Raw genomic sequence first — 26327 nt, forward strand, 5'->3', positions numbered from 1 at the left:
CTAAATAGTGTTGAGCTTTGATCTAGATGAAAGACAGTTCAAGCATTATCTCTTCTAGAAAATCTTCCTTGATCCCTTAGTCTGGCCTGAATTCCCATTCTGGTGCTGTTACAGCATTTAACACATTAAATGGAAATTAACTCTATACGGTCTGATAGCCTCCAGAATGCAATTTCCTCTAGGGTAGTGACTATGCATTCGTTTCCTTTATATTTCCAGCATGAAAAACAGTGACCGGTGCATAGTAGGCATACTAATGTTTCTGAACTAAACTCATGATACAGCTCTCCAAATTAATATTGGCTGAGATGAACATCCTCAATGCAGTAGACCATGATGATCCCATCAATAAAATATTTCAACATTTTCTACTCTAAAGTTGATATTTGTCCTTTGCAAAATATGTGTTGATTGTTTTCTCCCCCTCTCTTCAATCAGCCTTTCCTCCATTCTCTTCTTCATTTTGAACGTTGTGGTGGATGTCTCTCATTTCTCCCACGTAGTTCTTTTTGTGTCCTTTCAGTAGACAGGCAGCCTTGCTCCCTGTAGGATAAGAGGGCAAATTAGCTTCCAGAAGCCTGCCCTACCAAGCTGCTTGTGCCTGTGCGTATTTTTGTTGCTGCATCTACTGTTATGTTTCCTTCCTCGCTTTTTCTTTGTGTTTAAGAATCTTTTAGAAAAGGAGCAAAATGTGATGTCTGGCTACTCAATTTAAACCAGAGCTGGATCCACTGGTTAACTGCAGAGGTTGTCTCCGTGGGTCAAAGCTACGGCTTCCTTTCCATGCCTTTCTTCTTCATTTAAAGACAGGAATTTAATATAAAAAGAAACTGACCTTCAAGCCCAAGAAGGTGACCTAGCTTTTGCGACACACGCAGGCTGAAAGATCATATTGCTGTTTTCCTGAGTTTCAAACAATAAAAGCACCGTTCTGGGGATTACCTTTCTAGATGGTATTTTAAGTAGCAGTCATTGAACAAGAAAAAAAAAACCAAAAAAAATCAAACTGATAGGCTTTTATAACAGGAAATAATAAGAGTCAGGGTATCTATAATCCAGTCACTGAGAGAGTCTTTATTCCTACAATGCTGCCTGCTGAGAACTGTATTTTTCAGTCCATCCAGGTGGGTTACAATGAGTCTAATTAATTTTATACACAAATGCTCAACCTCTAACCAAAAACAAAATGACGTCCTAGGGCTTTTCTTTTCCACTAATCTGAATTTGAGTAAGAAAAAGGGATGATTTACATATTAAAATACAAATTTTATTAAATAAAATAAAGTTTTTAAGGGGAAAATTATATCCCCATGCCCACTACGATTAAAAAAAACAAGAAAGAACGAGGGGATTTTGAGTCTACTCTCTGTGTGTATTTAATTTAGAAGCAACTTAAGTGATGATTGACTGAGGCAAGATGGCCTTGTAAGATATTTAGTTCCCTGTTACTTAAGGCATTCAAAAAAGTTCCATTGTGCATGGCTACCTACTGGCCATGATATTGCAAAGGGAAATAAAACATCAGTTGGGGAGTTGGATTAAATACCTTCCATTTTCCTTTCAGCCTCAGGATTTGATAAGGCCTAAATATTAGGCATAAATCTGTCCCTCTCAGCTAAAGCCAGATCGAACCTGGATGAGTATACAATGAATTCTACCTTCTGTGATAATTTCCTCTAGGGCTACACTATCTGCTTGACTAACAATAATAGGGCCCCAGCTCTCTGACACTACAGGCTACAGCACAGCTGCTGGATGGGGTCTATTACTGATAAGACCCATTCACTCTTTGCAAAAATGGTGATTCACCTTTGGTAATAATTGCTTTGGCTCACCTTAATATTTTGGAATTTACTTAAAATAATATTCCACTTCCCTCAAATATGTTCTTATCATTCTTTTTTTCCAAGACCTTGGTCCTTTTTGAGAAAACAACTAATATTTTATCCTCAAGTTGCTAATTCTTATTTATGGTCTATAGTAATAGGAGTCCCCCACCGAAAATACTTTATTCAAAGAAACAATAATCCTGAATACAATGCACACTTTTTATAATTATTCATTTGCTCTTTTGATGAGATCTTTGAAGGATGTTTGTAGACATCAGTATCTTTGTTAGTTTGTTTGTTTGCTTATTTAGAAAGTCAGGAGTTCAACTCTGTTTTTACAGTAAATGATATAATTTTTGTTCAAACTTTATAAAACAAAAACAAAACATGGTAAAAGACAAATTTGTAAAAATTAGTTGATATGTTGGAAATAGAGGTATTTCAATCCTCATTTATTTAGCCTTAGTGTTCAAATTGATCAAAAATGAAAAATAATGTGATGAGATGTATGGATAAAACTGTATGCTTGACTGCCCCTGCAGACATGATGTCATTCTAAGCCCTCCTCCAATTATAACATTGAGTTAGCACAACTCTTTCTATGGCCCTGGAGCATACTGGGAGATGGAGCACTGCCCACCTGGTCATTCAATATCTGTAGAATCTTCAGCATCCCTCACTCTGGAGACCCAAGAGGATACTGCTCTATTTTAGTTTTTATTGGACTATTGTTTTGAAATATTCAGCCCCATGATCACAGGTCATATGTGAAGTAGAGGAAGAATTTATTATTCATTTTGTCAGTCCCTATATTTAAAGGTTTTGTAGCATGTTGGAAATTCTGGCAACAGCCTTTTGTATAATTAGTTGCTTCATCCTTCAGAACTAATGGTATGAGTTTGAGGCCAGAGTGAGGTTGTTTATGAGATATATTTCCTCCCCTGGTGCTTCATCAGAAGCTGTCCCTCTCATCAGAGTAATTGTCAGAGTAATTTTTGTCAGGTCTTTCATAAAAAGGGAAAATATTAAGGGCAGTATGAAAGAACCAACCAGAGCATGATCAGCTCAGGGTGTATTGAATACATTCCTCTCGCTTTTATTGTTGGGAGGAGGGAGATAAGAGAGAGGCAAGTGAGGACAAAAAGAACTTAAATGTAATTTTTTAACCTAATTTCTTTTAAAAACATGTAATAAATTAATACCAGCAATATGATTACTGGGAATTTTACATCCTTGAGGTGAATTATAACTTCCATAATTGTATTTTGTAAGACAAAATCATATTTGAGATGAGCATTCTCACTTTTTTCCTCCAAGTCAGACTCATCTCATTCCCAGAGGCCATTGTTTATAATAAAGTCAAAACAATCTTATGAAGTTGATTACTTAAATCAAACTTTTTTAGGTCTCTTTTTTGATTTCCCTTTGATAGTAAATATAATCAGAACTTCAAAGGGTAGCCCAGGGAAGAGAGAAAATTATCTAGGAATGTGTATAGTGTAAACTAGGGAAGTCATCAGATATCATTCAATTACATTTGAGAAACAAAATAGAGGGATCAAAATTGCTTCCTTCTGTGGCTGGTCCTAAACTAAACATGTATCTCTTTTTAACAATGTTACATTATTTGAAAATGCTATTGAAAAACCTGAGGTTATAAGCTGAAGATTTTACAGCCACACTTGAGCCTCTGTCCTACTTCTGCATTTCCAGTCTTTACAGTGGCACCCAACTCTTTTCCTCCACTCCTCTGATATGGTTTGGCTGTTTCCCCACCCAAATCTTATCTTGAATTGTAGCTCCCATAATCTCCATGTGTTGTGGGAGGGACCCTGTGGGAGGTAATTGAGTCATGCTGTTCTAGTGGTAGTAAGTCTCATGAGAACTGATGCTTTTTTAAAGAACAGTTCCCCTACACAAGTTTTCTTGCCTGACACCATGTTAAGATGTACCTTTGCTCCTTCTTTGCCTTCCACCATGATTGTGATGCCTCCCCAGCCATGTGGAACTGTGAGTCAATTAAACCTCTTTTTCTTTATATCTTGGGTATGTCTTTATTAACAGCATGAAAACAGATGAATACATCCTCCTTGCCTAAGTGCCTGATGTTTGGGATTCTTTATAAAACTCTTGCTGTCTTCCCTCTAGTGAGCAAAAACTCTGCTTTTCTTCCTAGTGAGTTTCTGTTTTCCTCAAAAGTACCCATCAAATCTAACTGCACATTGGCTCTGGGGATCAGTCTCACCTCATCCCTCTGTGCTCTTTGGTTTAGAATCCTTTTCTCTGCCCTGGACCATGGTTAAATATGGTTCTTGGGAATGCCTTCTCCAGAGAGGACATACCCAAGAGCCCAGGACCGCTGCACCAGAGCTGGGCTATGCTGTTGTGCTCTGGATCTCTTCATATTAAAAGGTGCAGCCCAGAACCTCACCTGATGACCCCACCAACAATGCATATTCCTCGATGTAGTTTTTTTTGTTTGTTTTTGTTTGTTTGCTGTTGTTGTTGTTATTCTGCTGCATGTGACTCTTGATAGAATGAGTAGCCCATCTCTTGAGGCCTCTTAGTATGTAGCTGTGCTTGTACTTCTCAATGGTTGTGTGTATGTAAAACATGTCCTTCACTGTTATAACACTTTTATTTCTCTTTATTGGGATTTACACTTGATATTTTCAGGTCTCCAAATACAGTCACTAGCCTAATGACTCCTACCAAGAACATGTGTAGTTCATATGTGACATTCTTCCTGATTTATAGGCTTTATGAGTTGCAACCACTAGCCAAAATCATATGATTTTGAATTTTTCTCTAGACCAATGCAATTAAAAATGTGGTCTGTGGATAGATTCTGATCTGCCAACTGAGTATTACTACTTAAAAATGAGATGAGACTCTTACATCAGAATGTAAATCAGCACCCTGCTTCCTTCATCAAATAAGTTTTGCTACTAAAAAAATCAGCTGGCCGGGGGTGGTGGCTCACACCTGTAATCCCAGCAATTTGGGAGGCTGAGGTGGGCAGATCATGAGGCAGGAGATCGAGACCATCCTGGCTAACATGGTGAAACCCCATCTCTACTAAAAACACAAAAAATTAGCCAGGCGTGGTGGCGGGCGCCTGTAGTCCCACCTACTTGGGAGGCTGAGGCAGGAGAATTGCTTGAACCTGGGAGGTAGAGGTTGTGGTGAGCTGAGATCCTGCCACTGCACTCCAGCCTGGGTGACAGAGAAAGACTCCGTCTCAAAAAAAAAAAAAAAAAAAAAAAAAAAATCAGCTGAACTGAATTAAAAAGACCCATGCAGCAGTCCTCTCTTATTCACAGTTTTGCTTTCTGCAGTTTCAGTTACCTGTGACCAACTGAGGTACAAAAATATTAAATGAAAAATTCCGGAAGTAAACGATGTGTAAGTTTTAAATTGTGCACCGTTCTAAATAGTGTGATGAAATCTCGCTAGCACCATCCCGCTCCATCCCACCCGGGACATGAATCATCCCTTTGTCCAGTGTATCCACACTGTACACACTCCCTGCCCATTGGTCACGCTGTAGCCCTCTCACTATCAGATCAACTGTTGCATATAGTATATATAGGGTTTGGTACCATCAGTGGCTTCAGGCATCCACTGATATTCTTGGAACATATCAACCCATGGATAAGTGGGGACTACTGTAGTTGACTTACTTTCTGGCACATGCTCCTTATGATATAAGGGACTGGTACAAACAGTTCTGGAGCCAACAATTTGTGTAGAACTGCTGTGGATAATTTATGTATGAGAAAGTTTCTTCTAGCTTAAAAAATTATTTATCTTTTCAAGGAAACTGGGCCAAGGCTCTCACCTCTCCTACTTAGTTCTCTTCATCCACACCACATACTTTCCTAGCTTTTCAGAGACATAGGAATGTCTGTCAGGGCATAAGAAGTCATCTGTGAAACTCTTGGATGTCTTTTAAAAATTCTTGTTTTACTCCTCTGAAGTAAGAACTATCTTCTGAATTGGCAGTTCAAGCTTAAATGTTTTTAACACTATTACATCCCTTGAAAGAGTCAAAAGACAAAAAAGATTTATATATATATATGGAATAAACGGTTATATTAATCCATATGTTCCCTTTTTCTCTTTCCTATTGCAGAAGTATTACCAAATGATTACTTAATTATGAGTATCTTAAAACACAGCATGGAATTGTGTCTGAGTTTATAAATGACTGAAATATATGAAGTTTATTATTGTGATCATGTCGTAATTTAAAAAAAACACCTGACTTAAGATTGACTTATGATTAAGATAAATCTAACATCTAAAGTGATTAAAGGGAAGACAGACTTGGTGGACTATAACTATATTAAATATAAACAAGCATGTACACGTATATTTACAATGCTTTGAAATCTCTGCATCTGCTCCTTGTTTTCAATATCTTGCTTTCTTGAATTTTGTAACAAGATGATAATATGACTGAAATTTATATATGTCCAGGCAGGCATTCAGCCACATAAAAATTCATTTTTCTGATCTAAATAAATAAAAGTGCAAAGAAAATTATACTCCAGTTTATTTCTTCATAAAATATGAAAGCCTGATAATGTATTAAGCATAAAAATACATTACTATGGGTTGCTATTAAATTTATCACTTTTAAGTGAGTGCATCTCTTTGTACTCCTATGTCAGATCAGCGACTCTGCATTTTGATTTGCATCGTTCTTCGGAAGAGCACAATGGGATTTATCATCTGCTTGTTTTTTTCTGCTCAATCTTTCTATTTCTGCATTGCACAAGCCACTTAGAAACGCCAACAAAATAAGATTCTTGAAACTAATCTGGGTTGCTAGCAGAAGTGAGTTTATAGAATCCTCAAATAGCTAAGACCACGTCAAGACCAAGTGGTCTTGGTATCTCTGACCAAGTCTCTCTGACTTCAGGTGGACGAAAATGGGCAAGCTTCTTTCACACTGACCATGCACAGGGTGTTTAACACAGGTGGTATTGTTGATTGAGGCTGAAAGAAAGACCATAGGGCTTCATAGCTAGCTTTAAGTAAAAATTTTTCCTGTCCCCACCCTGTTTCTCCTTTTTACAGCCTTAACTACTATCAGGAATCTTGAGGATCTTCAAAGCAGACTCCTGAAACATTTACTGAGGATAACAAAAGTAAATAATATAATCATTTCTTTCTTCAAAATACCCTCATGGCCAGATCTTTCTCATTCTTCAAGACTAGCTTGCATGTCAGTTCCCCCCATATATTCCTTCTCTGACCAATCTATCTAAAGTCATCTCACTTTTTTTTTTTATTTTTTTATTTTTTCTCTACCATTGCCACCCATCATTTCCTTCAAGGCACTTACTAAAATGATTGTTTTTGTTTATTTATTTATTATATGTCCCTTTCTGAAAAATACAAACTTCATGAGGACAATGAGCATGTCTTTTTAATTGTTTTAACCTCAAGGCCTAGCACAGTGTCTGACATGGATTAGATACTCTAATAACTTTGAAAGTTGATGACTGAATGAATGAATGAATGACTTCTATATGTGTGAGCTTGTCTTTTTGGTAACCTGATGAGTTTAGAAAGAGTGTTAGATCATTTAAAAACATGGCATAGGGGAATGGAAAGTGCATTTTGAAAATTCTTGCATTACCCTCATCACATGATACAAAGGCAGCAGTTACATTCCTTCTCCCTTTCTACCAGGTAATATTAAACTGGAAGTTAGCTTCAGATGTGTCTCTGAATTGTTAAATCAATGTATTTTGGTTTTGGTATTTATTAAGAGAGGTTCTGATCATCAAGAAGCGAAAAATATATGTTCTCTTACCTCCAATACAAGTAAATAAGACAGTTCTAAGGCAGTCTATTTGCAAAGTAAGTTGTGTCTTTCTTAATAACACTCATAATTTTTTAAAAGCTTGAGTATGAGTTATTGTTCACAGATATGGGGTAGGTCACACAGTAAGGCTTTTATTTGAATTAAATGGGAATGAACTGTTTGTTTCTTTAAGTGAAATAGGAAGTTTAGTTGATTTCATCTTCAGTATTATTAACTGCTAATCTTCCTTAAGAATTATACAGGAAAGAGCAACAGCAATTAATATCTCAGATGTAAAAAACATAAACTTGTGAATAAAACTGTGAAAAATAGTCAAAAAAATTTAAAATGTTGATCATGTCTCTTTACTGAGGTAATATATTCAAGAGGAAGTGAACATTTTGGGATAAGAATACAGCCTTAGGCCATTAGTTATTTCAAAATACTATGTGGGAACCTCAACCATAAGCAACCCCAGAACTAGGTTTGAAATTAGTGTTAAAAGCTTGATCTCCTTCCCAAAGCCATGTAGTAAGAAGCAATGCATGAGAGAAGCTGTGAAAGGTGGGAAGAAGAGAGACCAAGGTGAAATTCAGACTGAATCAAAGTGGCCGTTCAGGTTGATGCTGGCTGGGACTTTGTTGTAATGACATTTAAAATGACTAATGTTTCAACAGTTAGGCAGACATATTGGTGAAATAGTTATGACACTTTCTAAATTGATCTGTAGATTTGACACAGTTCCAAAATACTTCAACGAGGCTTTTTTTTTTTTGTTAGAAATCGAGAAGCTAATTCTAAAATACATGTGAAAACACCAAGAAATATTTACTAGAATATGTAAAACAATCTTAAAAAAACCCCAAAGTTTGAGGATTAATACTACCTTAATTTAAGATTATAAAGCTACAGTTGTTAGAAGATGTGGTCCAGACATGAAGAAGGATATATAGATAAACAGAACAGAATGGAATAAAGAACTCAGAAATAGACCTCCACTGACCTGGTTAACTTTTAATGAAGGCATCAAAGTAATTCAATATAGAAAGAAAAATCTTCTCAACAAGTTGTATTAGAACAACTAGATGTGAATATGAAAATAAAGGAGTCTTAACCCCTACCTACACAAAAAAATAGTTGAAGAAGGATCAATTAATTGGATAGGATAGGACTAACCAAAAATTGAAAAGTGTAAAGCCAGAATAGAAGAATATCTTATGAATTATGCATAGTTAAAATTTCCTAGACAACACAAGGAAGCAATAACCACAAAAAAAGATAAATGAGAATCCACCAAAATTTAAAACTTTTGTTTATCAAAATAAACAATTTAGAAAATGAATTGACAACCTTCAGAGTAGAAGAAAATATTTGTAAGACATACCATGCTGAAAATGACTAGAGTTCAGGTACACTGAAAATACTGAAAATTTAACAATAGAAAGATAAACAACCCAATAAAATATGGACAAAAGAGTTGAACAGCCACTTTACTAAATAATGTGTACAGATGGCTAATAAATGATAAAAACATTGATCTTCATTCATCTTAACTAATTTTTAGGGAAATGCAAATTAAAACCGTGATGAGATACCACTACATAACCAATGAAATAGCTAAAATTAAAAAGACCAACTGTACCAAATATTGGAGAGGATGTGAAGCAAATGGGATCTTATATGTTATTGAAGCAAGTGTAAAATGTTACAATCACTTTGCAAAATGACCTGACAGTATCCTATAAAACTAAGTATACATCAACTTTATTGTCTATCAATTCTACTCTCAAGTGTTTTCTCAAAAGAAGTGAAAGTATATGCCCACAAAGCAGTTTCTCCAAGAGTGCTCCTAGCAGTTTTATTCATAACAGCCAAAATATGTAAACAGCTCAGATGTTCATCAAGCCTAGTATATTCATACGATGAATTGAACACAGCTCAGCAATAAAGAAAAGTGAACTACTGATACAGAGAAAATCTGGGTGAATCTCAAAAATATATTGAGAGAAAGATTTATACAAAAGAGAACATACTGTATGGTTCCATTTATATGAAGTTCTATTGTAGGCAAAACCAATCATGGTGAAAAAAGAATCAGAGCTATGGTGACTCTGGTGTGAGTTTGGAGAGAGAGACAGGGATTTACTTGGAAGAGACATGAGGGAAATTTGGGGGATGATAGTAATAATTGATATTATGGTAAGAATTGGATCCACTTAGGTGATATGTATTTGTCAAAATCAATCAAGTGGTTTGCTTTTCATTTACCACAATGAAATATATTAATCTTACTCCACGCAAACAAATAAAAACTTCACATGTACATGAAAGCTTGGTTTCCTATACAATAGTATTTTCGAATCTAGGCCTTACATGAGCATCAGTGTATCTATAACCCCTTGACATTTAATGTAAACTTTGGAAAGAAGGATTAACAGTCAAGTGTTCAGGTGGAACTTCATCTTTTATGACCTCCTGCACAAATTTTAAGAAACATCAAGTGCAATGTTCTTTCAGATTAATAAAATGTTTTATAAATATATTTTGAATATAAATATTATTAAATTTTATTTTGGAATTCAGGTATTTTTTGGCATCATACTTTAGGGTTTTTTATATTAAATTTATAGTAATGATTTACCCATCAATAATTTATGAATAACCATTCTGATATTTTCCCTGATATCAATTCTTAAGGTACTGGACAGGCATACATTTTTGATGTTTACTCTGCTAGCTAAAAAGACAGTTAATATTATAATTATTTATAGATAATGCTCAAAGATTCAAAAATTAAATTAGTCCAAGTCAATATAGGATGTTATTGTTTGTTGAAATGTTTTTATTAGGTTATATTGCCCATCAACCATCATTTGTAAATTATCTATTTTACCTTGAGCTCTGACTCTAATTATAATTGCTAAATGTCTGTGTTCACAAAAAGTCAACTATGTATATGTACTTTATGCATTCTGAGTTAAGTAAGAATCATTGAGGCTGCAATTAGTATTTAGTAATGAATTCCAGAAAACACTTTTCAACTACTAAAACTTGTTAAAAATTATGATGTTTTATAATTAATAAAGAATATTAGGTTTGTAAAAGCTCTTTGTTAACCTCACTTACCAATTTGCATTTAATTGTCTCTAGTCTTTTGATACCCATGATATACTAGAGTAACTTTAAGAATTCAAAGTCATGTAATTGGATTGTAAAAATGCAGATGCAGGCCGGGCACGTTGGCTCATGCTTATAATCCCAGCACTTTGGGAGGCCAAGGTGGGTGGATCATGTAAGGTCAGGAGTTCGAGACCAGCCCAGCCAACATGGCAAAACCCCGTCTCTACTAAAAGTAAAAATTACCAGGATGTGGTGGCACGCACCTGTAGTCCCAGCATCTCAGGAGGCTGAGGCAGGAGAATTGCTTGAACGTGGGAGGTGGAGGTTGCAGTGAGCCAAGATCGTGCCACTGCACTCCAGCCTGGGTGACAGAGTAAGACTCCGTCTCAAAAAAAAAAACAAAAAAAAAAGCAGATGCCAAATCAGTGCCCTTATATTATCCAAAAAAAGAAAAAACAAGATGGCATAATTAGATCAGGAAAAAATAACCAAAATACATTATTTTTCTATACTTCATAAAATAGCTGTTATTGATGTATCAAGGATAATAAAATTGATCTTTTCAGAGAATGCAAGAAAAAAAGATACCTGTGTTCATTATTTAAAGTGGTTACAAATATGAAATATTTGATTTGAAGGAATTATATTTAATGGTAGCCTATGACTGGATATCATGCCTACAGATCTGATCAATGTCCAAATGCTGTAATGCTTAAGGAAAAGGGCAAATTTAGGTAGAATCCATATTCTATTTCACCTTGTATTAAAACTATGACCATCAATTTCAGTACAGTGCCATATTTGATCTTAATAGTAACGTGATTTTAAAGGTCAGCTTTAGCTATGCCCATAAAAATGTTAGGGAACAAGAAATGGTTTGATTAAGTTAGATTTTCATTTGATTTTTTTAAGTAAAATTTTTAATCTTGTAAAAATACATCACTCTATTACTATTTTGTTTTGTGACTAGCTAAATTACCTGCTTATGAAACTCTAATTGCTTTAAATGGCCACACTATTGAAAAGCTGTTAAATGAGTGATATATTAGTGATTCATTAGTTGTCATGAATAGGGATCTGTTTAAGCATAATACACTCATAAAATGATACAGACATTGGAGTGAAAGTCCTCAGAAAGTGAGTCTAATGAAAGATCGTTGAGTTTCCAATGGTCATAGGTTCCTCTGGCTCTTTATCTTCCTACAGAATTCTGATTGTCTCATGAAAAAAAAGTGTCTCACCTGTCATAATTAAGATTGCAATTATCCTTCCTAATTATCTGTGTGAGGTCAAATAACCTATATCTCTATGACTTGCAATCCTTTTCCAGCATTTAAGGACCTCCATGATATCTCCTACAGTTCTAGTACCTAGTAATGTGTTAAAAAAAAATACTCTGCAGGCCTGGTATGGTGGCTCACGCCTGTAATCCCAGCACTTTGGGAGGCTGAGTCTGGTGGATCACGAGGTCAGGAGATCGAGACCATCCTGGCTAACATGGTAAAACCCTATCTCTACTAAAAATACAAAAAAATTATCTGTGGTGGCACTCGCCTGTAGTCCCAGCTACTCAGGAAGCTGAGGCAGGAGAAGTGCTTGAAACCAGGAGGCGGAGGTTGCAATGAGCTGAGATTGCGCCACTGCACTCCAGCCTGAGCGACAGGAAAAAAAAAAAAAGATAATAATAATAAATTCTGCAAAGTAGAAAGTATGTATTCATCAACCTACAGAGATCATGTGTGTACGGTTCATTCTTAGGCAAAGGAAATCAATTGACAGACTGACACTACTACTGCTAATAATAATGATGGTTCTTATTCATAAAACTCTAATCAAGTATAACTTAGACTGGTGTCACTTAAGTTAGATATAAACATCACTCACCATAATAAAAACTGTATTGCTTGTTTTTTTATTATTATTGTTTTAAGACACACTGCAATGTCTTGGCAACAAACAATGCATTAGTCCGTTCCCCTGCTGCTATAAGGACATATATGAGACTGGGTAATTTATAAGGGAAACAGATTTAATTAACTCATAGTTCCACAGGGCTTGGGAGGTCTCAGGAAACCTACAGCCATGGTGAAAACATCCTTCTTCACGTGGTGGCAAGGAGACACAGAAATGAGTGCCCAGTGAAGAGGGAAGCCCCTTATAAACCCATCAGATCTTGTGAAAGCTTACTCACCATCATGAGAACAGAATGGGGAAAACCACCCCCTTGATTAAATTATTTTTCACCTGGTCCCTCCCATGATTAATGGGGTTATGGGAACTATTTGATTGCTGCAAAAGTAATTGTGGTTTGTGCCATTACTTTTAATGGCAATTACTTTTGCACCAACCTAATCCAATTCAAGGTGAGATTTTGGTGGGGACAGAGCCAAACCATATCAACCAACAACTTGGACTGGCAACACAAACTTCTTTGAAATAAACAATTATCAAAAGAAGGCAGTTTATTTCTAGCTTTAGTTGTTTACTATACATATTTTAGAACAGTTATTAGCACATTATAAAAGTGCTCTAGGCAGAAAGAAGAAAACTGAAATTCTTAAGAAATTTTTGTCATTTTTAATGTTTCTTTTCATTTTAGATTAATAGGTAGCTGAGGCATCTATACAAAGCAATTTCAAAAGTATAACTGGTATGCATGCTTTTCAGCAGCTGAGATATAGAAAAAATGAACATTTCTCGATAGCATTCTATTGCTATGATGAAACTCAGAACTCCTCTGTAATTCAATTATCAGCATAAAATTATTCACTTTCATTGGCAAACACTTTGCTCTAATTTTTATCTTGCAACTGGACATATTTTGATATAATTGGACTTCATATTTACTATAGTTATGGTAATGCTGTGCCGAGATGCCAACTGGAGAAAATACCCAATTGTGTCCTACCCCTCCATTCCTACTTATTTTCTTCCCTTTAAATTAGATATGAAGTGGAATGAGGCGATGTCTCAGCTACTGTTTGAGGTCAAAATCTATTTGGGCAGTCACTTTGTTTATTTATTTTTTGGCATGTGTTAATTCATTAGGCTCTTATCTTGGGAGGACTAGAGATTAGCTCTATAAGGCTAGAAAATAGGACACAGAAATTTAATGCTAGAGTAACTGGTTCACTTGCAACTACTATCTGATGAGAAGAAAAGTCTGTGATATTAACTAAGGGAAGGAAAGCGCTGGGCAAGATGTCAGAGTTTGGTTTTACTCTCATCATATATGTGTGTGTCTCTTCATGCATGTGTGTGTGTCTTTGTGTGTGTGTGCATGTGTCTTGTGTGTGTGTGTGCATGTGTGTGTGTGCGTGTGTTGGGGGTGTATGGTGTGGGATGAGTGAACTAGTAACAGACAGCCTAACCTGAAATTGTTAGTTGAAAGGAAGGCCAAAGTTGAAAAAGATATTTAGTAGTAGATTGACATCTCACAGATCATAGCCTGTGTTGATGTATTCATTTATTTATCAATTCAACCAACTCCTATTGAATACTTACCATGAACCATCTCTGTGCTAGATATTTGTAATAGAAAGATGAATACATGATTTTTTAAAGACATTTCTAATGGAGAAGACAAGTATTTGAACACTTGCATTTCATACATTACATTATGTTGATGCTGACATAATAGCATGAGCAAGATGCTTTCAGAGTACAAGGAATTGAGCACAAGGCTTAAGCTGGAAACTCACAGAGATCATTCTAAAAGAGATGATTACAGCTGATATTAAACCCAGAGGTAACAATATATGTCCAAAAAATGCATGCCAAATTAATGACCTAGAAGAGATACAGAAGGCTGCAGGGTAGAATGGTGGAGAGATGCAAGAGATGGAACTGGAGGAGTGAATAGGGCAGGACTATATGGGCCTTGTATGTCCTAATGAAGATCAATATTCTAAAGTCTAAGACAAATGCAAATGGACAGATTTGCATTTTAAAAAGGTCCCTGTAGCTGAAAGTTAGAGAAAAGATTAGGTCAGACTAGAACTGGAGACTGAGGGCCAGTTAGAAAGTTGCTTTCCTAATCCAAATTAGCACTAAATAAGTATCAATGGCGAGGGAGATAACAGAGTGAGTTTGGGAAATGTTACTGAGGTATAATTGATTGCAGTTATTGATTAATTGAATAGAAGGTAAGATATAGAGAGAAGTGAACAATGATGCTTAGATTTCTCTCTTGCATATGCTACCAGTTCCTGAGGCTGGGAATATAGGCAGGCTTGGAGTGTGGTTGGGAAAGACAGAGCTCTACTGTGGTAGGAGATTTTAGGATTCTGGAAAATGTACTAACAAAAGCCAGTCACTCAAAATGGAAGTCTGATTATCTGAAGAGATTCATTTAAAAGGATAATACTAAAAATACAAAAAAAAAAAAAACCCAAAAACATCTCATAGGATATTTTACAGATAGGCAACTGGCTCATATATACTTCTTATTTTCTTTCTACCCCTTCTCTTTTTCTTTAAGTGTATCAAAGAACAGAAATGTCAAAGAGCATAGAAAGGAAAGGATAGCAAGGAGGACTGGATAGATGGAAAATAGGCAGTTATCTGGTAGAGAGAAGAAAACAGTGGTTTAGTGCTTAAGAGAGCAGCATTTGAATCCAAGTGCTGGCAAATATTTACTTTATAGCTTTGGCTACCTTGACATTTCTAGATCCACTTTATCTGTAAATTAGTGTTGGCCTGTGGCTCTCTGTGAATCCTTCTAGCTCTACTAATTTCTGATTATGAAAGGGAAGAGTGGAAAAAGTGAGAAAGTTTAATAGAACCAGGAAGCAAGCAAAGAATTCCTCAGCTAGAGCTATGTCATATGCTTCCAATAATTTAAAATGGCAAAAACAATATACAACAGCCGTTTAATGATAATTTTCCCTAATAATGGGTTAAGGAGGGAGAGGATTTGAGGATCAGGGACTGAGTACCGGGATGATGAGATGGGTGGAGGACGTGGGGAGGATGCTAGGCAACATGTGTTAGTTTTTTTATTTTGCCTACATAGTGACACTCGGAGACTCTGGAGTGATGAAATCCTTCAAGGTGGAAGTGACAACTTTGTAGACTCTGGGACAATACCTCATAACATACCCTTAATTATTTCCTGTCATCTAAAGTACAAATTTGCTATAATTCAGGTTTCTTCCAAATAACTTACACCGGCATAGTTGTTTCAGTGAGGATTTTTAATCTGGTCACAAGTGGAAAGAAAAGCCAAAATAACGGTAGCTTAAGATAGAAGGACCCTGGGTTATTGAGTACGTTATGGAGCATGGCCAGCACACTAGCCCTGAAGCCCATGTTTTTATCATGCTAAAATTGGGATGTAAATATCTACCATTTCTCTCTGATGTGCATAGATGATTGCTCTATCCTGTCCTGTCCACAGTTCACTTGGCAGACTCAAGGAGAAGGTGAAAAGAGTATACTGTTTTCCTCAGTGGAAGCATCTAGACATCGCACACACTGCTTCCACACTAATGTCACTTCCACCCTCTTGGCCAAAACTTAGCCATGGCAACACCAAGCCCTAAAGGAGGTTGAACAATATCTTTACTGGAGTAGTTACATGCCTGCTAAAATGTTTGGATTCTATTAATAAAGGCAAAAATAGAAGAAAGATAGTAGAGGAAACTGATATTCTCTGCTCTTTGAGTCATAACTTTAAATTCAATTGGAACTACTGGGCATATATATATATATATGTATACACACACACATGCACACACACAGACACACATATATATATATATCTCACTCTAAGTGAGCCTCTTGGTTAAATTATTTTAAAATCATTTTCTAAGGATATCAGTATGACAAGTATGATTTTTCAGTCAAAATAATCAGTAACTTTTAAAGAATAAAATGAACAAAAGAACTTATGAATCATAAACAGAAAAAAAAATCTATTGTTACCAAGCTTGTCTACTAAAATATTTCCTCAACATCTATAGCAGTGGTGTACAATCTTTTGACTTCCCCGGGCCACACTGGAAGAAGAATAATTGTCTTGGGCCACACATAAAATACACTAACACTAATAATAGCTGATGAGCTAAAAAAAAAAAAACCTAAAAACTGCAAAAAAAAATTCATAATGTTTTACGAAACTTTATGAATTTGTGTTAGGCTGCATTCAGAGCCGTCCTGGGCCTGCGGGTTGGAAAACATGCTGCCCACGGGCTGCAGGTTGGAAAAGCTTGTATGGCATTATTGCAGACCTTAAAGTTTATAATCAGTTAATCCCTGTGTTTGACAGATTGACTTTTAGTTTTTCTAAACCCTTAATTCTTCACACAAGCTAAGAGGACTCAGCTTTGCAATCTATTTACAAATATCAAACTCTCTTTTTCAAAACAAAATTGTAGTACCAAAATATTAATCACTACTAAATTAAGATATTTAGTCAATATCTAGATAAATTTCTATGTGTTTTATATTAACAAAGATAGATTTAGACATACTGGCTCCTACAAATGCTAGGTTTGGTTGTTCTTGATTGATTTTCCTAAGGCAAATTGCTTTTATATATTAAACAAGTGAGATTTCCTGATTCTTCATATTATCATTTTGTTGTAAATTTTAATGCCAGTGTATTAGCTAGAAAGTGAAGATTAAAAGGTGTTATATTTGTCCATGTTGCTATATTGGCTCTGAAATAAGTTAATGGCACTAAATTTTATTTGCAAATAAATTGTCTTTCTTTAATGGAGATTGTGGAAGAGGCCCCGACATGGATTATTTTGTGCCTAATTTTTGCATCTGGTTTTGGCCAAGAAAGTTCTGTGGGCTCAGCGTTTCATGCATCTTCTGCATTTTTACAGCTTCTGATCCAGCACTAGCTATAGAGTTGTTTAGAAAATAATTATCTTGATTTCCAAAGGTGCTTCCCAGATCCTGAAAAGATAGCCTTAAGTTGCAAGAAATTAGAAAAGAAGTGAAAGAAAGGACAGATAAAATAAATGAAGACATATGCAAAAAGGTCTCCAAACAGCATCTAGACTTGGCGAGGAACATTCCCTGACAATTGTCTTATTATTGACTATTTCTCCCATTCCTTTCATTGGAAAGCTGGATGATGTACCCAGATGACCAGCTCTCTTTCACTTGAATTAATACAGAAGCTTCATTTTGGAAGATCATTTTCTTTTGATTGCCTTCTGCTGCCCACGATTTTCCCAGAATGTGGTTCTAATCCTAAAGCAGAGTGTACTGCCCTGCTCAGGGTCAGCTTAAGTTATAGACATTGTAATGGTGCAATCTTCTTTAATCCATAAAAAGACCAAACCAATGTCAGAAAGATATAACATGTAGCATTAAAAAAATGCATTCATTCCCAAAGCTATTGAAAAGCAAAGATAGGTCTAGAGGTAATTCATAGCACACTTACAAGTTGACAGAAATAGTGATAGCAACCTCAGTTATATTCTCCCTGGCCCTGATCTCAAATGGATTTACTTGATTCCAGCTAATTGGATGTGAACAGCAAAGCAGGAGTAAGGCAGTGAGCAAAAAAATCTTATCAGTTGCTGTAGCTGTTATAAGCAAGGAAGCGCAATTTCCTGATTGCTGAGAAAGAGCCTGTGTAAATCTTGGTGACGTATTTTATATCCCTGCTAATGAAATGTGTTTTAGTAATCTAACTCTACTGTTAGCTTGGTCTTGGCCATAATGCAATGCTGCTATGTATTAGAAGTTTGTGTTTGTTAAGAATATCAAGTAGCTATCAGAAAGTTAAACTTGGCTAGCGAGCGTGTTTTCTCTGTTGAAAATATTTGAGATAGTGAGTTGTTCTATGAGTATTATTTTAAGGGAGGGGTGTGTTCTGGGAGGGCAAAGGGAGTTGGGCTCAATTGACCACTGAATTAAGGAACAAATGATAAAGATTCAAAAGGAAATGAATCAATATTGAAGAAATCAATCACAAGGGCAGTGGAACGTGGTGGAGGCTCTTACCTATCAGGGTTTGAGGGCTAGTTTGACATTTTTTAGCTATGTTACAATTGGAATCTACTCTACCTCCCTAGCCCATCTTTTTTTTTTTTCTCTAGAGATTTTTTTAAAAAGTATATATATATACTTTAAGTTCTAGGGCACATATGCACAATGTGCTGGTTTGATACATAGTATACATGTGCCATGTTGGTTTGCTGCACCCATCAACTCGTCATTTACATTAGGTATTTCTCCTAATGCTATCCCTCCCCCAGCCCCCCACCCCCCCGAGACAGGCCCCCGTGTGTTATATTCCCTGCCCTGTGTCCAAGTGATCTCATTGTTCATTTCCCACCTATGAGTGAGAACATGTGGTGTTTGGTTTTCTGTCGTTGTGATAGTTTGCTGAGATGATGGTTTCCAGCTTCATCCATGTCCCTGCAAAGGACATGAACTCATCCTTTTCTATGTCTCTAGCCCATATTCTTTTCCTTTAAATTTGTTTCTAATGGTAACTACTTTATAGGGTTATTATGATGATTAAGTGAGATTATAAACCCTAGGCTCCCTCATGGTAGGTACTGAACAAATGCTACTCAATGCAACCAAGCCTAGTGTTCAGCATGAATCGTGTTATGTGTTTTGTTCCTAGAGTTTAATCTTTATAACTGGCATAATCAGCTATAACCAAACATAATCAGCTACTTGAAATGCAAAGCTGATTGTTTCCCTTGGAATTCAGGAAGAATGTACGTCAAGAGATTTTTCTAACAAAGTGAAAGAATGTTGCCAATCCTGATCTGATGTACCAAAATTATTGGATCTAAGAAGTCACAGTAATGCTGCTCTTGCACACAAATGCATGTCAGCCATCATTACATTTTCAGTTATTTGGTCTAGGTCCACAAATTGGGATTCTGCAAAGGCACTTTGTCCTACCTTAGACAGTTTACAACATAGACATAACCCACTAATAAAGAAGACGATCACATTTTTTACTATGTGCCAAAGATCATTTGAATTAATATGTATATATTTGGTTATACATAACTTATTCTATAAAAAATATATAAAGTTTCTGTGTTCCTAAAAGTGACTTTAAGTATTTTATAAACTATTAAAACTAATATATATGGGAAGAGGAAAGAAGAATACTAACAATATCATAAAAACAAGGGCAATGAATTAAAAATTGTGATTAAATTAACTGTACAACTGGTTAAGATTCTAGAAAACATTTTGTACCCCACTGTGATTTATAAACTTCTAGAATTTTAACCAGTTTCATCTCCCATCCTTAGGTCTATTTTCTGTACCCTATGTATGTAACCCTGAGAGATACACCAAAATAATTTGTATATGTATGTGTTCTATTTCCTTAGATGATGCTGAAGTATAGACCTTATTCTGTTTCTTTTACTTAATGTAATGTTTCTAAAATATATTCAGATTAATAAATATAGTTATGTCTTTACATCTTACTGCTCCATGGTATTCCACACTGGATATATCCACCTCATTTTATTTAAGTAGCCTCCCAGAGTTGGATTCCCCTAGGTTGCCTCTGATTTCCTGCAACCACAGTAACCCTGAAGCAAAAACATTCATGCATATCCCCTTATGGAACTGTGAGTATTTCCCTCAGTTGTAGATTCAGAGTGGAATGTTAAAACAGAGGCTAAATACAGTACAAATACAATTGTCCTATGTTTTACCAAATTGCTCCCCAATACAATTTTACCAGTTTTATTCTCAATAGAAGTACATAAAGGTTCCCATTAAAAATCTTATTATCTTCCATCTTGAGTAACTGATAGGGCAAAGGAAGACTTGGCCAGTTTAATTTTAGAGTTATGTTTAAAGAGAATTAACATGGCGCTGACAATATTGATGTAAGCTTTTTGTGGTTACTGGGAATTTATACATTTGATATTCAAATGTTCTCAGACTGTGAAACTACTGAAGCTGACATTGAATTGGAAACAAAGTATAAAAATAAGTACTTTTCCTTAATTTATCTTTGAAATATGCAAACAAACCCTGATATTATATTATTATGAAATGGTAGTACATTTTAAGAAGAAATTTTAAAACAACTGACACAAATTAATGATGATATATCTGCAATATTTTAAGCAGTTCCAGGAATAGTGTTTTTTATAATTGAAACCACAGTTTATTATGAATTCACTAGGTAATTTGGGGGGAAAATTCATGTCCTATTGCTCATTTGTTTCAAACATAATTAATGATATTTTGCTTTTGTGTGGAGATATAATTATATTGTTACCTGAGTAAAAGTTTTATTTTTTATTTATCTGTGTTGGAAATGTAGAATCTGAAAATCTCTGAGGGATTTACAAATGAAATCAAGTTAGAGGACATGACTTCAGTGAAAACATGTAATGCTTCTAGCTACTGTTGGATTTTTCTATTTGATTTTCGTGTTGCATTATTTCTGGCCTTTTCTGAGTTTCACTGCTAACTCCTTCCTAGCCTCTAAAATGTAATTCCCTTCATATCACAGTCCTGAAATGGCTTTCTTCAAGGACAGATCTTTTTATTGCCAAATATAAAAGCATCTCTTCAGTCTTTATATTTTTAAAGTCTGTGTTTACATTTTAATGTTCCTAATACTGTCTTTCATTTTGAAACTCTTTTCACTTAATTTTTTGATCCTTTACTGTCCTGCCTCTCCCACTTTTCTCTTCATCAGCTCTCTATTTGTGTTGCTTGTTCTACTTGTTCTGTACTTCTACTGTGCCCTACATCTTTTGTTGCCCTAACATCAGATATTTTTACCGCATAGTTTCTGGTCCTCTGCAATGTAAAGTCCTAGATTTAGGTCCTAAAGAGTAATTACACAAGCACAGGGTGGGTGTACTTGGGCTTCGAATTAGTTCCTCTTTTGATGCATGTCTGAACATCTTAGGTATCAAAAATCACTCGTTCAAAATTGCAGCAATCCCACTGTACTCCATACTCATCACAGAGCATCTTTAAGCCTATGTTAAATTCTAAGCATCATATATTGATGGCAACACTGCTAAACTTGGATACCTCCAGAGAAGACGATCACAATGGTGAAGGATTTGGAAAGTATTTGATGAGACGAATGGAAGCTAGGAATATTTATTTGGGAAAAGAAGACTAAGGGCATGCTTAATAACTGACTTCTAATATTTATATACATACCAGTACTTGGAAGAGAAGGAAGATTTCTTACCATGCTCCAAGTGACAGTGATAGAAAAATGGGTAGAACTTTCAAAAGGGAACATTTGCATAAGGAAATACTGAATAATAACTAAGCCTCTCTAATCTAGTGATAAAACACATTGCTTTGTGAAAAAAAGTTTAATGTTACTAAAATTAGATAATCATCTCTGGTAGGTATTGTACTGAACTAGATTCCTTCTAGAATCATTTGCCACTCAAACCTCCTCTGAGTTTTCCCTGGTTCTTTCAAGAGTATGGCCATTTTCCTAATCAACTAACTCCAGGCTTAAAAATCATTTTCAATTAATGCATTTTTATCTACCTCTTATATTAACTTGTTTATTTTTTTTGAGACAGAGTTTCACTCTCATTGCCTAGGCTGGAGTGCAATGGTGTGATCTCAGCTCACTGTAACCGCTGCTTTCCAGGTTCAAGCGATTCTCCTGCCTGAGCCTCCTGAGTAGCTGGGATTACAGGCACCTGCCACCATACCTGGCTAAGTTTTTGTATTTTTAGTAGAGGCAGGGTTTCACCATGTTGGCAAGACTGGTCTCAAACTCCTCAAGTTTTCCACCTGCCTCGGCTTCCCAAAGTGCTGGGATTACAGGTGTGAGCCACCATGCCTGGCCTAGTAATTTAAAAATACTTATTGATTCCCCAAACAGTCTTTGCAGCTTGCTGTTCTATGTTATTTTTCTTAATTTTTATTTTTTCTGTGTTACTGCTGTAGGCTTCTGGTCATCTGCTCTAGTCCCAGTCTTTCTCACATTAACCCATGAGGCCTTTATATAGTTTGGATGTGTGTCCTCATCTAAATCTCATATGGAAATGTAATCTCTAATGTTTGGAGGTGGGCCTGGTGGGAAGTTACTGGATCATGGGAGTGGATTTCTCATGATGATGTAGCACCATCCCGTTTGGTACTGTCCTCATAATAGTGAGTGAGTTCTTGCGAGATCTGGTCATTTATAAGTGTGTAGCTCATCTCCTCTAGCTCTATTGCTCCTCCTTTTGCCATGTAATGTGCCTGGTCCCTCTTTGCCTTCAATGGTTAGAAGCTTCCTGCATCCTCCCCAGAAGCAAAGGCTGCTATGGACAGCCTGCAGAACCATCAGCAAATTAAATCTCTATTCTTATAAATTACCCAGTCTCAGATATTTATTTATAGCAGTGCAAGAATGGACTAACAGAAAATTGATAACAAGGAGTGGGGCATTGCTATAAAGATACCTGAAAATGTGTAAATGGCTATGAAACTGGGTAATGAATAGAGATTGGAAGATTTTGGAGGGCTCAGAAGAATACTGGAAGATGAGGGAAAGTTTGGAACTTCTTAGAGACTGGTTAAGTGTTTGTACCCAAAATGCGATAGTAATACGAATGATGAAGTCCAGGCTGAGGAGGTCTGAAGTGGAAATGAGGAATTTATTGGAAATTGGAGCAAAGGTCGTGTGTGCTATGCCAAAGCAAAGAGCTTGGCTGAATTGTGTCCATGCCCTAGGCATATGTGGAAGTTTGAATATGAGAGTGATGACCTAGAGTATCTGGTGGAATAAATTTCTAAGCAACAAAGTGTTCAACATAATGGCACGGCTACTTCTAACAGCCTAGCTCAGATGTTAGAGCAAAGAAATAATTTGGAACATATATTTAAAAGGAAGTAAAATATAAAAATTAGCAAAATTTGCAGCCTGGCCACGTAGGGGAGGAATTCAAGCAGGCCATGGAAATTTGCATACATAAAATGGATGCAAGTGCCAATAGCCAAGACAATGGGAAAAAGGCCTTGAACACACTTCAGAGATCTAAGAGGCAGCCCCTCCTATCACAGGCCCAGAGGCCTAGGATGGGAGAGTGGGTTCCTGGGCTAGACCTAAGGCCTTGCTGATCCATGCATCCTTGGGACACTGCTCCCTGCATCCTGGCCACTCGAGTTCCAGCTAGCTCAAATGCACCCAGGTATGGCTTAAGCCACTGCTTCATAGGGTGCTAACAGTAAGGCTTGGTGGCTTCCACATGGTGTTAAGCCTGCAAGTGCACAGAGTGAAAAAAAATGAGGCTTGGGAACCACTGCCTAGATTTTAGAGGTTGTCTGAAAAAGCCAGCAGTGTCCCTGCTGCAAAGGTGGAAACTTCATAGAGAACCTCTACTAGGGTGGTGTGGAGGGAAAATGTGGGGTTGGCATCCCCACACAGAGTCCCCACTGGAACACCGCTTAGTGGCGCTATGAGAAGAGGTCTACCATCTTCTAGTTCCCAGAATGGTAGATTCCCCCAACAGCTTGCACCTCACACCTGGAAAAGCTGCAGACATTCAACCCCAGCCGGTGAGAGCAGCTGCAGGGACTGAACCCTGCAAAGCCACAGGGCAAAGAGGCCCAAGGCCTTGGGCGCCCACCTTTTGCACCAGTGTGTCTTGGATTAGGGACATGAAATCAAAGGAGATTATTGTGGAGCTTTACGATTTAATGACTGCCCTGCTTGATTTCGAGCTTGCATGAGGCCTGTAGTCCCTTGGTTTTGGCTGATTTCTCCCTTTTGGAATGCAAATATTTAACCAATGCCTGTATTCACTAGAGTAGGCAGATAGCTAGACATGAGCAGGTGAGGAGAGCCTATGAGAAAACAGAGGTCTGAAAAGTCTCCCCAGGGACCACCAAAAACCTGCATGCTAGACATAAGCTGAGAGGAGGGGAAATACCTAAGCAGAAAGGATTTCCCCCTTAAGATGTCCAGTAATTGCTCACTGCAGTTAACCTATCAGAATGTAGTTACATGCTGATAAAGAGAGAAAAGGAGAAACTAATAAGATATGTACAGGCATAAAAAGTACAGATTTAACTGCTATATGACCTTCTTGGGGTTGCAGTTATGAGCAATGCAGCCATTAGGTAGGATCTGTATCTGGTACTGCGCCAGCCCATGCCACCAACTAATAGTAAGGGAGAGTCCTATTAGGTGAACTACAGTTCCTTGCCTAGTCCCACCTCACCTCGTTCCCCACCTAGCTTCCACCCCATGTCCATCTATAACACGTTTACCTTTTTTTGTTGCTGATTTCACCACCCCATGGTAGAAACTAGGTGGGAACAAGGCGGAGACCTAAGACGGGAGTGGAAACACTAGACAAAGAAAAAAGGTAGAGACTTATGACAGAGGCAGGAACTTCAAGAAACAGTCTGACATAATAAAAACCCAAAACGCAGAACTCTAAAGCTGCCAGTGGCTCACTCCCTTCAGCAGCCCACTCTGCCTCACCTGTGCAGAGCGTACTCTCCCTTTACCTAATTCTTTGCTCTCTAGTTTCCTTCAATAAACTCTCTTTTTAGCTAAATCAGTCACTTGGCAGAATGCTTTCTCCAGGTAAGACAAAGAACTGAGGATTACTGCACTTCCCAGTAACAGCCCCATTTTATCTTGGAAATAACTAACTTGCTGTTGATTTTACAGGCTAATAGGCAGAAGGGACTCCTAGACTTGTCTCTTAAGAAATTTTGGACTTTGGACTTTTGAGTTAATGCTGGAATGAGTTAAGAGTTTGGGGATTATTGGGAAGGCATGATTGTATTTTGAAATGTGAGAGGGACATGAGATTTGGGAAGGGCAAGGGTAGAACGACATAGTTTAAATATGTATTTGTGCCCAAATTTCGTATTGAATTGTAAGCCCCAGTGGCATAGGTGGGGCCTGATGGGAGGTAATTGGATCATGAGGGCAGTTTTCTCATGAGTGATTTAACAGCATGCTTACTGGCACTGTCCTTGTGATATTGAGTGTTTTCTCATGATATCTGATCATTTAAAAGTATGTAGCTCCTCCCCTCACTCTCTTGCTCCTGTTTTCGCCATGTTATGTGCCTGCTCTCTCTTTACCTCCTGCTATGATTAGAAGTTTCCTGAGGCCTCCCCAAAAGCAGATGCTGCTATGTACAACCTACAGAACCATGAGCCAATTAAATCTCTTTTTTATTTTAAATAAATTACCCAGTTCCAGATATTTCTTTATAGCAATGTGAGAATGGACTAATACAGGCCTAATATAATATAGGTATAATAATATAAGGCAAAATATTCCTTAACATCATGCTCAGCATATGGGCCTCCCTGAAATTTCTGCAGAAACTTCTGGTTTACAGTCTTTGCCTTGCTCAAAATTTTCTATTCCTTGGCCCCACTATAATGATTTTATTTGCTATATTTGATATCTTATCCTTCTTTAATTCAGTGAATTCAATCTGGACTTATTCATGCTCCCTGAATACTCTTTCTTCACACCTGTTGGAATTCACTCATTTGCTCTCCTACCATATAAGAAACATTCCTAAGGTATTGTGTTCCACGTGCCTCAGGGGCTCACTGGACCCAAAACTCTTGGTACTTTTGGTCTCAAGACTCCTAAT

The sequence above is a fragment of the Gorilla gorilla genome, chromosome 4, assembly GCF_029281585.2.
Source record: "Gorilla gorilla gorilla isolate KB3781 chromosome 4, NHGRI_mGorGor1-v2.1_pri, whole genome shotgun sequence".
In the NCBI taxonomy this organism is placed as follows: Eukaryota; Metazoa; Chordata; class Mammalia; order Primates; family Hominidae; genus Gorilla; species Gorilla gorilla.